At 44.9% G+C, this 9,815-nt stretch overlaps 1 pseudogene; it reads right to left on the bottom strand.

The window, feature by feature from the left end:
• Window positions 1-868: 868 nt before the first annotated feature.
• Window positions 869-8,990, bottom strand: LOC136495647 (uncharacterized; annotated as a pseudogene).
• Window positions 8,991-9,815: the final 825 nt, after the last annotated feature.

Consider the following 9,815-nt stretch of genomic DNA (forward strand, 5'->3'; position numbering starts at 1 on the left):
GATAAGCACCTTGTCTCCGCGTGGGTCATAGAGCCAGTATGTCTTGGTACCCTCCGCGTAACCCAGGAACACCATTGGTGTGCTCCTGTCCTGCAGCTTGGTGAGGATCGGCTTCGTCTTCCTGACGTGGTCGATGTAGCCAAATGTCCGAAGGAAGGACTGATGTGCACACGCCTATGCAACGCGTGTAGCAAGTTTTGTGGCCCGATCTTCTCGTAGGATCCGCGAACTTGATAACTTGTCGCTGCGTGACCTGGTGAAGAGGCAGTGCACCGCGAGGCTGTCCACGCGACGAACTACCGAGACAATCACCCTTCCACGTACCGATGAAACAGCCCACGCAATCACGCCCTATAGACGTGAAGGCACGAACTGGGTGAACCGCAGTTCGGCGTTCTACAACTCCCTCAGGAATCGAAAGAACAAGTTTGCAAGCCTCTCAAGACTCACGCATAAACAAAACTCCACGAGTTTGTGTATTCTGAATTCAGCTAATCAAGGTCTGACCTTTCATTGTCTAGTACAAGATATATATAGGGATAGGGACGTTCAGCTTGGAGTAAATGGCAGCATGCGCATGCACCAGTGGATTTCGTGGCTGGTTCGCGCGTCTTTCAGCTTCTGATAGCAGTTACTAAAATGAGCATAACTCTTTATTGGGAAGTCCAAATAATGAGCCGTTTGATGGGCTGGAAAGTAGACTTGAAGACGCTTCCATCCACATATAGAACACCGTCTAACTCCTTGTATTCTGTCCGTGGTGATGCTTGGAATTCGTACCATGTATCAGTCGTCTAGCTTCTGGTTGCATTTCCATGTAAAGGTGATGAACCACCATTTTATTCTTGCACACCATAGGCTTCTTGGTTCAAATGTCCAGAGGCTTGAATCCATCTTCATCCCATGCTGGTTCATACACTCCATCATTCCTAAGGACATTGGAACAAGAACTCAAAAGCATAGGCTCATTCAACATAAACTGATTATTAAACATAAGGTTAGCGTTCACCTGAGAATGAATTTCCTTCTCCAATTGTTTAGCTCTACTTCTTGTAATTGGACCAGCTTTATCAAGTGGAGTTTCATTTGAAGATGAGTGAATGCTAGGAATGTCCTCATTAGCCTCCCCCTCTTGAGAAGGAGTCGTCCTCGACTCAGGCTCACCAACAAATGGAAGCAAGTCTTTGACATTGAATGTTGTACTCACATTGGAATATTCAGGTGGCAGCTCAATTTTGTAAGCATTATCATTTATCTTGTGTAAAACCTTGAACGGACCATCACCCCTAGGAGATAACTTACTCTTGCACTGTTGGGGAAATCGATCCTTGTGTAGATGCAACCACACGAGGTCTCCGGGCTGGAATGTAACCTTCTTCTTACCTTTGTTCGCTTGCTTTGCATATTGTGCGGATTTCTTCTCGATATTCCTTCTTGTCTCATCATGTAGCTTCTTGAGAAAATCTGATCTCTTTGCTGCATCCAAGTTAACTTGTTCCTGTAATGGTAAAAGCAAAAGATCCATGGGAGTATGCGGTTTAAACCCATAAACAATTTCAAATGGACAAAAGTTTGTTGTGGAATGGACTGCCCTGTTATAAGCAAATTCAACATGTGGAAGGCAGTCTTCCCACTGCTTCAAATTCTTTTTCAACACAGCACGCAACATGGTGGACAAGGTACGGTTGACAACTTCAGTTTGCCCATCGGTTTGCGGATGACAAGTGGTGGAAAATAACAACTTTGTACCAAGTTTAGCCCATAACGTCTTCCAAAAATAGCTTAGAAATTTTGTATCCCGATCTGAAACAATAGTCCTTGGTACCCCATGTAAACGAACGATCTCCCTAAAAAACAAATCAGCAACATGTGAAGCATCGTCGTTCTTATGACATGGAATAAAATATGCCATTTTAGAGAATCGGTCAACAACAACAAAGATAGAATCCCTCCCCCTCTGAGACCGAGGTAACCCCAAAATAAAATCCATGGATATATCTTCCCAAGGTACATTCGGAACTGGTAATGGAGTATAAAGACCATGGGGATTAAGGCGGGACTTAGCTTTCAAGCAGATTATGCAGCGTGCAACATGTCGCTGGACATCACGTCGCATATGTGGCCAAAAGAAATGATTGGAGAGCATGTCCAATGTCTTTTTGACACCAAAATGACCAGCTAAGCCACCAGCATGTGCTTCCTGCAAAAGAACTTGACGAATCGAGCAGGCTGGAATGCATAGTTTGTTAGTGCGAAATAAAAAACCATCATGCACATAATACTTGTCCCAGCCTTTTCCAGCAATGCAATGAGAGAAAGGTTCTTTAAAATCAGAATCAGCTGCATAGAGTGTTTTAATGGATTCCAAACCAAGCACTTTTGTATCTAATTGTGTAACCAAACCATATCTCCGTGATAAGGCATCGGCAACAATGTTATCTTTTCCACGCTTATGTTTTACAACATAGGGAAATGTTTCAATGAACTCAATCCATTTAGCATGTCTATGGTTCAGTTTGCCTTGACTTTTTAGATATTTCAAAGCTTCATGATCAGAATGGATGACAAATTCTTTAGGTAACAAATAATGTTGCCAAACTTCCAAAACTCGAACTAAGGCATAAAGCTCTTTATCATAGACAGAATAATTCAGATGTGGACCATTCAACTTTTCAGAAAAGTAGGCAACAGGTTTACCTTCTTGAAGTAGTACACCTCCTATGCCAATACCACTTGCATCACATTCGATCTCAAATGTCTTACCAAAATCAGGAAGTTGTAGCAGCGGTGCTTCACAAAGCTTTGTTTTCAGCTCATTGAAGGCTTGGTCTTGTTCATTACCCCACTTGAATGGAACATCCTTCTTTATCAAATTGTTGAGGGGTGCAGCGATGGTGCTGAAATCTTTAACAAAATGCCTATAAAAACCTGCAAGACCATGAAAACTTCGAACTTGACTCACATTTGTAGGTGTAGGCCAATCCTTTATTGCTTTAACCTTTTCTTCATCAACCTGAATACCATCTGAGGAAACAACAAAGCCAAGGAAAACAACACGGTCTGTGCAAAAGGTGCACTTAGCAATGTTGCCATACAATTTCTCTTCCCTCAAAACAGCAAGTACTTGATGGATATGATCAAGATGTTCATCAAATGATTTGCTATAGATCAGAATATCATCAAAATAAACAACTACAAACTTGCCAATGAAAGCTTGTAAAACATGGTTCATTAAGCGCATAAAAGTTGAAGGAGCATTTGTCAAGCCAAATGGCATCACAAGCCATTCATAGAGACCAATTTTAGTTTTAAACGCTGTTTTCCATTCATCACCAAGTTTCATGCGGATTTGATGATAGCCACTACGCAAATCAATCTTGGTGAAAATGATGGAACCACTCAATTCATCTAACATGTCATCAAGTTGTGGAATGGGATGGCGATATCGAACAGTTATAGCATTGATAGCACGACAATCAACACACATGCGCCAAGAGCCATCTTTCTTTGGAACTAAAAGAACGGGAACAGCACATGGTGATAAGGATTCACGAACATACCCTTTGTCTAAAAGCTCTTTTACCTATCACTGAATTTCCTTTGTCTCTGTGGGATTGGTGCGGTAGGCTGGACGATTTGGAAGAGAAGCACCTGGTACCAAATCAATTTGATGCTCAATTCCACGGAGTGGAGGAAGTCCAGCTGGTATCTCATCGGGAAAAACATCTTCGAAGTCCTGTAAGAGATCAAGAACAACACTAGGCAGCGATGAAGGTAAATCGTTAGTTGAAAGTAAGACCTCCTTGTGCAAGAGCACAAAGAATGGGGCTATGGTGTTTCTCACTTCTCTCATATCACTCTTGCTCACAAAGAGACACTTAGTGTGGTGTGGCTGTTTAGGATTGGCATGAGTCTTTATGTGGCTGGATGGGTTAGAACTCTCTCCCTTACTTGTGTTGGGGATCTCACTCAATTTTCTTTTGTCAGATTCCTCTCTTTTCTTGCGAGCCATATCTGAAGCATGTATCTCCTCTGGAGATAATGGAATAAGAACCACCTTCTTGTCATTGTGAATGAAAGTGTGTTTGTTAGACCATCCAAAATGCACCGAGTCCACATCAAATTGCCAGGGCCGACCAAGCAGCAAATGGCATGCTTGCATGGGGACAATATCACAATCCACCTCTCCATGATAATCACCAATGGAAAATGACAAACGAATCATGGCTGAAACCTTAACTGTCCCAGAATTATTCAACCATTGCATATGGTATGGATGTGGATGGCGACATGGCTACAAGCCAAGCTTCTCAATAAGCAAAGCACTAACAATATTATTGCAGCTCCCACCATCTATGATGAAACGGCACACTTGTCCTTTCACTTTGCATCTGGATTGAAACAAATTATGGCGTTGTCCTTGTTCAGCAGCAACAAATTGAGTGGAAAGAACTCGCCTCACCACCAAAGAAGGAGATGGTGTGTTCATTATAGAACACGTCAAATCAGGAAAATCAGCAAGCAACTCATCAAAATCATCACTAGTAATCTCGTCGAAAGATGGAGAAACAACATCTTGTAATAGGTCATTGTTAGCAAAAGTTGGAATAGGTTGAATGGCTAAACAATTTAGACCTAGCTCAAATGTACCATCCTCTGCTGAATACTCACAAGTGTTAAGATCTACAAATACATTGTTAAACTCGTCCTCCTCTTCACTTTGGGAATCATAAGAACCATCAGCAAGTGCAATAATAGTACGACAATTGGGACATTCAGCTTGCTTATGCCCATGACCACCACACTTAAAATACTCAATCTTGCTTGTCTTGCGTTGGGTGGCTGTAGTAGAAGAAGTGGGCTGACTTGAACTCACAGCTTTACCTTTCACATCCAATTGTTTGGAAGAAGTTGGAAGATATCTATTTGCTCCACGAGATGAGGATTTGGGCGTTGTAGCTCCTTGCTGTTGGAATTGAGGCGTGACATCCCCTTGCTGTTGGGAATGACGCCATGAAGCATTGTATTTGTAAGACGTAGCAATTTGCCTTTCAGCCCTCTTTGCAAAATGAACCAACTCGGTGAGACATGTGTAGGTTGTCATATCCACTTTATCAGCAATGGGTTTATTGAGGCCAACTAGAAACCGAGCCATTGTGGATTCCTCATCTTCAGTTATCCCTGTACGAAGTACACACATTTCCAATTCTTGAAAATATTCATCAACAGTACGAGTACCTTGCACAAGACGTTTCAGCTTCAAATGTAGATCACGAGAGTAATATGCTGGAACAAAACGACGTCGCATTTCTCTCTTCATGTCTTCCCAAGTTATACGAACATGCCCAACTCTCTGATATTCAGTACGGACCTGATTCCACCAAGTTATGGCATAGCCTTTAAACTCAATGGCAGCAAGCTTTGCCTTCTTTTCAGCAGAGTATTCATACAAATCAAATATTTGTTCCACCTTGGTCTCCCATTCAAAATAAGCATCAGCATTCTCCTGTCTGCTGAAAGGGGGAATAGACACTTTCATGTTTCTTAAACCATCATCATTACGATGACGATGGTGGTCACGATAACCATGATGGCCACCACCATGTCGATGATCATCCATGTCGGACAACATATCATCATCACCATCATAATCTCTTCCTCCAACTAGAATGCGCCGAGCACGACCAAAACCATGGCCAAACCCACCACGTCCATGTCCATGACTAGCAGCACAACGTGGTGCCTCATTATCCTCATTGTCATCATCCTCATTTGGTGGTGGTTCTCTATGAGGCATGTTCAATTGGAGAGTTTGTAGTTGTTGCATCAAATCATTCATTTGTGTACGCAGCTCCTGGAATTCCTCCACCGAAACAGCGGCACCATCTCCACGTCCTGCCATATTAGTAGAGGGGAAAAAGGACAATATATATGTGGAATATATGTGGAATCACTCCCTCACCACTTGCTGAACAAGTTCTTTCTCTTCCTGGAAAGGGCAAGAACCAGGGCTGCAATCTGTAGTGGAAGAGTGAAGAGACTACGGTGCAACAGCTCACGGTGCTTTTAAGTGAAGCTTGGTGGGGTAATATGTAAATGGAATGCGCTGAAATGTAGTAATGCAAAACCGAATAATAATCCAAGAACTCAAGTCTAAGTTGCTGAATATAAAGGAAAAGATGCTCAAAGAAAGGAACAAGATGTAGGAAGTGGATAGATGAACACCAATTGCACCAACCGAAACTTGTTGCTGCCCAAACCCCTTTGTGGTGTGCTGAACACAATTCTCTTTTACTTCTTTTCTTTCCTTTTTTTTTGAACAAGAACTCGTTGTTTTCAGTCCTTCTTTTGACCCATATACATCTTTTCTTTTAACCTTTGTGAAAAACGCAGCACAACTTTCAACTAAAGGGGCACATAAGGATCAACTAAGATGGACGGCGCAGCACAAAAACAAGAAACTCGCATGGGGAATTTGTGGCGGGTAGAAAACAAGGGTGGAATGGGTGGGGTTTTTTTTTGATTTGTATATATGCAGCAAGCAATGATGATCAGAACAAGGGTGGGATGGGTGGGTACATGCAGCAAGTGATTTGATGATTAGAACAATGATAACAACTAGAATGATGTGGAAAAGAAAAATTCAGCAACTAGACAAATCTTAAAGGATTAAAACTCGATAAAGCAAACTACAAAATCAGTAGCACGTATGAATTTGGGCTGTAGGTTTTCTTTTTTGGCTATTAGTGGACAGTAGGTATATAAACTCTATCCTACCAAAAACAAGAACAATCCTAACGAGTAAACGGAGGCTCTGGTACCAGATGATGTGCGCATGTAGCAAGTTTTGTGGCCCGATCTTCTCGTAGGATCCGCGAACTTGATAACTTGTCGCTGCGTGACCTGGTGAAGAGGCAGTGCACCACGAGGCTGTCCACGCGACGAACTACCGAGACAATCACCCTTCCACGTACCGACGAAACAGCCCACGCAATCACGCCCTATAGACGTGAAGGCACGAACTGGGTGAACCGCAGTTCGGCGTTCTACAACTCCCTCAGGAATCGAAAGAACAAGTTTGCAAGCCTCTCAAGACTCACGCATAAACAAAACTCCACGAGTTTGTGTATTCTGAATTCAGCTAATCAAGGTCTGACCTTTCATTGTCTAGTACAAGATATATATAGGGATAGGGACGTTCAGCTTGGAGTAAATGGCAGCATGCGCATGCACCAGTGGATTTCGTGGCTGGTTCGCGCGTCTTTCAGCTTCTGATAGCAGTTACTAAAATGAGCATAACTCTTTATTGGGAAGTCCAAATAATGAGCCGTTTGATGGGCTAGAAAGTAGACTTGAAGACGCTTCCATCCACATATAGAACACCGTCTAACTCCTTGTATTCTGTCCGCGGTGATGCTTGGAATTCGTACCATGTATCAGTCGTCTAGCTTCTGGTTGCATTTCCATGTAAAGGTGATGAACCACCATTTTATTCTTGCACACCATAGGCTTCTTGGTTCAAATGTCCAGAGGCTTGAATCCATCTTCATCCCATGCTGGTTCATACACTCCATCATTCCTAAGGACATTGAAACAAGAACTCAAAAGCATAGGCTCATTCAACATAAACTAATTATTAAACATAAGGTTAGCATTCACCTGAGAATGAATTTCCTTCTCCAATTATTTAGCTCTACTTCTTGTAATTGGACCAGCTTTATCAAGTGGAGTTTCATTTGAAGATGAGTGAATGCTAGGAATGTCCTCATTAAGGACACGCTCGGCTTGTGCCCATACCAAGCTTCAAACAGAGTCTTGCCCGTCAGGGCCTTGGTCGGAGCGCGGTTGAGGATGAACACCGCCGCGGTCACTGCCTCACCCTAGAACCTTACTGGCATGCCTTTGGCCTTCATCATGGATTGAGCCATGCTGACCACCATCTGGTTCCGCCTCTCCACCACACCATTCTATTGTGGCGAGTATGGTGCGGTGTGGTGTCGCACCACACCCTAATCTGCGCAGCACGCAACGAACTCCATCGAAGTGAATTCGCTGCCGCGATCAGTCCTCAGCACATGGAGCTTCTTGCCGCTCTCAGCCTCCGCGCGTATCTTTAACTTCTTGATCGCTGCCGCTGCTTTGTCCTTGCTCATCAGGAGTTGCAGCCACATGTAGCAACTGCAATCATCCACGAGCAGAAGGAAGTACCGTCGACCATCGTTTGTAGCTGGCGTGATCAGCCCGCAGAGGTCGCCGTGGATGAGCTCGAGAGCGTCCTTCGCGCGATACTTGGCCGCCTTTGGGAATGGTAGCCTCCTCTGCTTTTCGGCTAGGCAGCTGCCACACAGCTTGCCTCCGTGCTTGATGTGGGGTAGCCCTCAGACCATCTTCTTTAGCCGACCAAGCGCGTCGAAGCTGAGATGTCCGAACCGGGCATGCCACATCCATGGTTCTTCGGTGTGCCTTGTCGTCAGGCACACTGGCTGCTCTACCTTCAGGTCAAGTAGGTACAACCAGTTCAGGGACCTCTTCACCTTGGCAAGAAGTCGTTACTCCCGGTCCTTGATCCTAAGGACTCCGTCCTTGATCAGTACCTTGCTACCGCGCTCATCCAGCTGACCAATACTGATGATGCTCGAATGTAGCTGTGGGATGTAATATACATTCATTAGCGCGCGGTGCTTCCTGTTCTGGCACCTGAAGATGATGGTACCACACCCTTAGATAGCCATCCTTGAGCCATCACCAAACTTTACCATACCGGTAACATCGTCGTCGAGCTCGGAGAAGGATGTCTTGGAGCCCGTCATGTGGTTGCTGGCACCAGAGTCTAGATACCACCGCTGCTCCTGGTCGGTGCTCACATGTCCGAGGTGAACTTGGGTGTGCGGTTTGTCGAGGTTGATAGCCTTCAGGGCCTTCCTAGGTCCTTCCACCATCATTACCTCTTCCTTCTCCTCGGCCTCGACATCATGAAGTGCACAGAACATCGCAATCAGGATAGTGGCATCATCATCATCATCAGCTTGCGCCAGATGAGCCTCAGTCTTCTTCTCCTATTTGCGATTTGGGTACTCCCGTGCCCAATGACCCATCTTCTCGCAGCGCCAACAAGTGTTGGGGTTGACCTGCTTCTTCTTCTCTAAAGAAGCCTTGCCTTCTTGGAGTTCCTTCGAGCAGCCTACTCCTCTTCTGTCAGCAGCAGTTTACTGTTGTCTTTCGTTGCTGTCGCCTGCTCTAGACGCTCATCCACCGCCCGCAGACGGCCTGTCACATCCTTAATAGTGAGGGTGGACAAGTCCAACATTATCTCTATGGAGAGAGCAATCTGGATGTACTTTGTTGGCACGGAGTGGAGGTACTTGGAGACCGCCTCCTCTTCGTCGATGGTGATGCCATGACTCTTCAGCTTGCTGATGAGCGTCTGTAGACGGAGGGAGAAATCCTCCACCGTTTCACCATCCTTGAACTTGAGGTTGGCGTACTCCTGCTTCAGAAGCTGGGCCGTCGTCTTCTTTACGAGGTCGGAACCGGCGCGTATCGTCGCAATAGCCTCCCACGCCTCTTTAGCAGAGCTCTTCGCCCCAATGGCTCCCTGTACTCTATCGGTACAGCAGCGAGGATAGCCTGCAACACTGATATGTCATCTTCCTCATTGTCAGTGCCCTTGTCAATAGCATTTTAGAGCCGTCAAGCTCTGAGCTTGACCTTTATGGTTACCGACCACTCTCCATAGTTGGTGCGAGTCAGCGTCGGCCAACTGGTGTCGCTGACCTCCCGCACCGTGCGAACAACGACCTTCGGTCGTGGCTGGG

Source organism: Miscanthus floridulus, chromosome 12 (assembly GCF_019320115.1).
Source record: "Miscanthus floridulus cultivar M001 chromosome 12, ASM1932011v1, whole genome shotgun sequence".
Classification (NCBI taxonomy): domain Eukaryota; kingdom Viridiplantae; phylum Streptophyta; class Magnoliopsida; order Poales; family Poaceae; genus Miscanthus; species Miscanthus floridulus.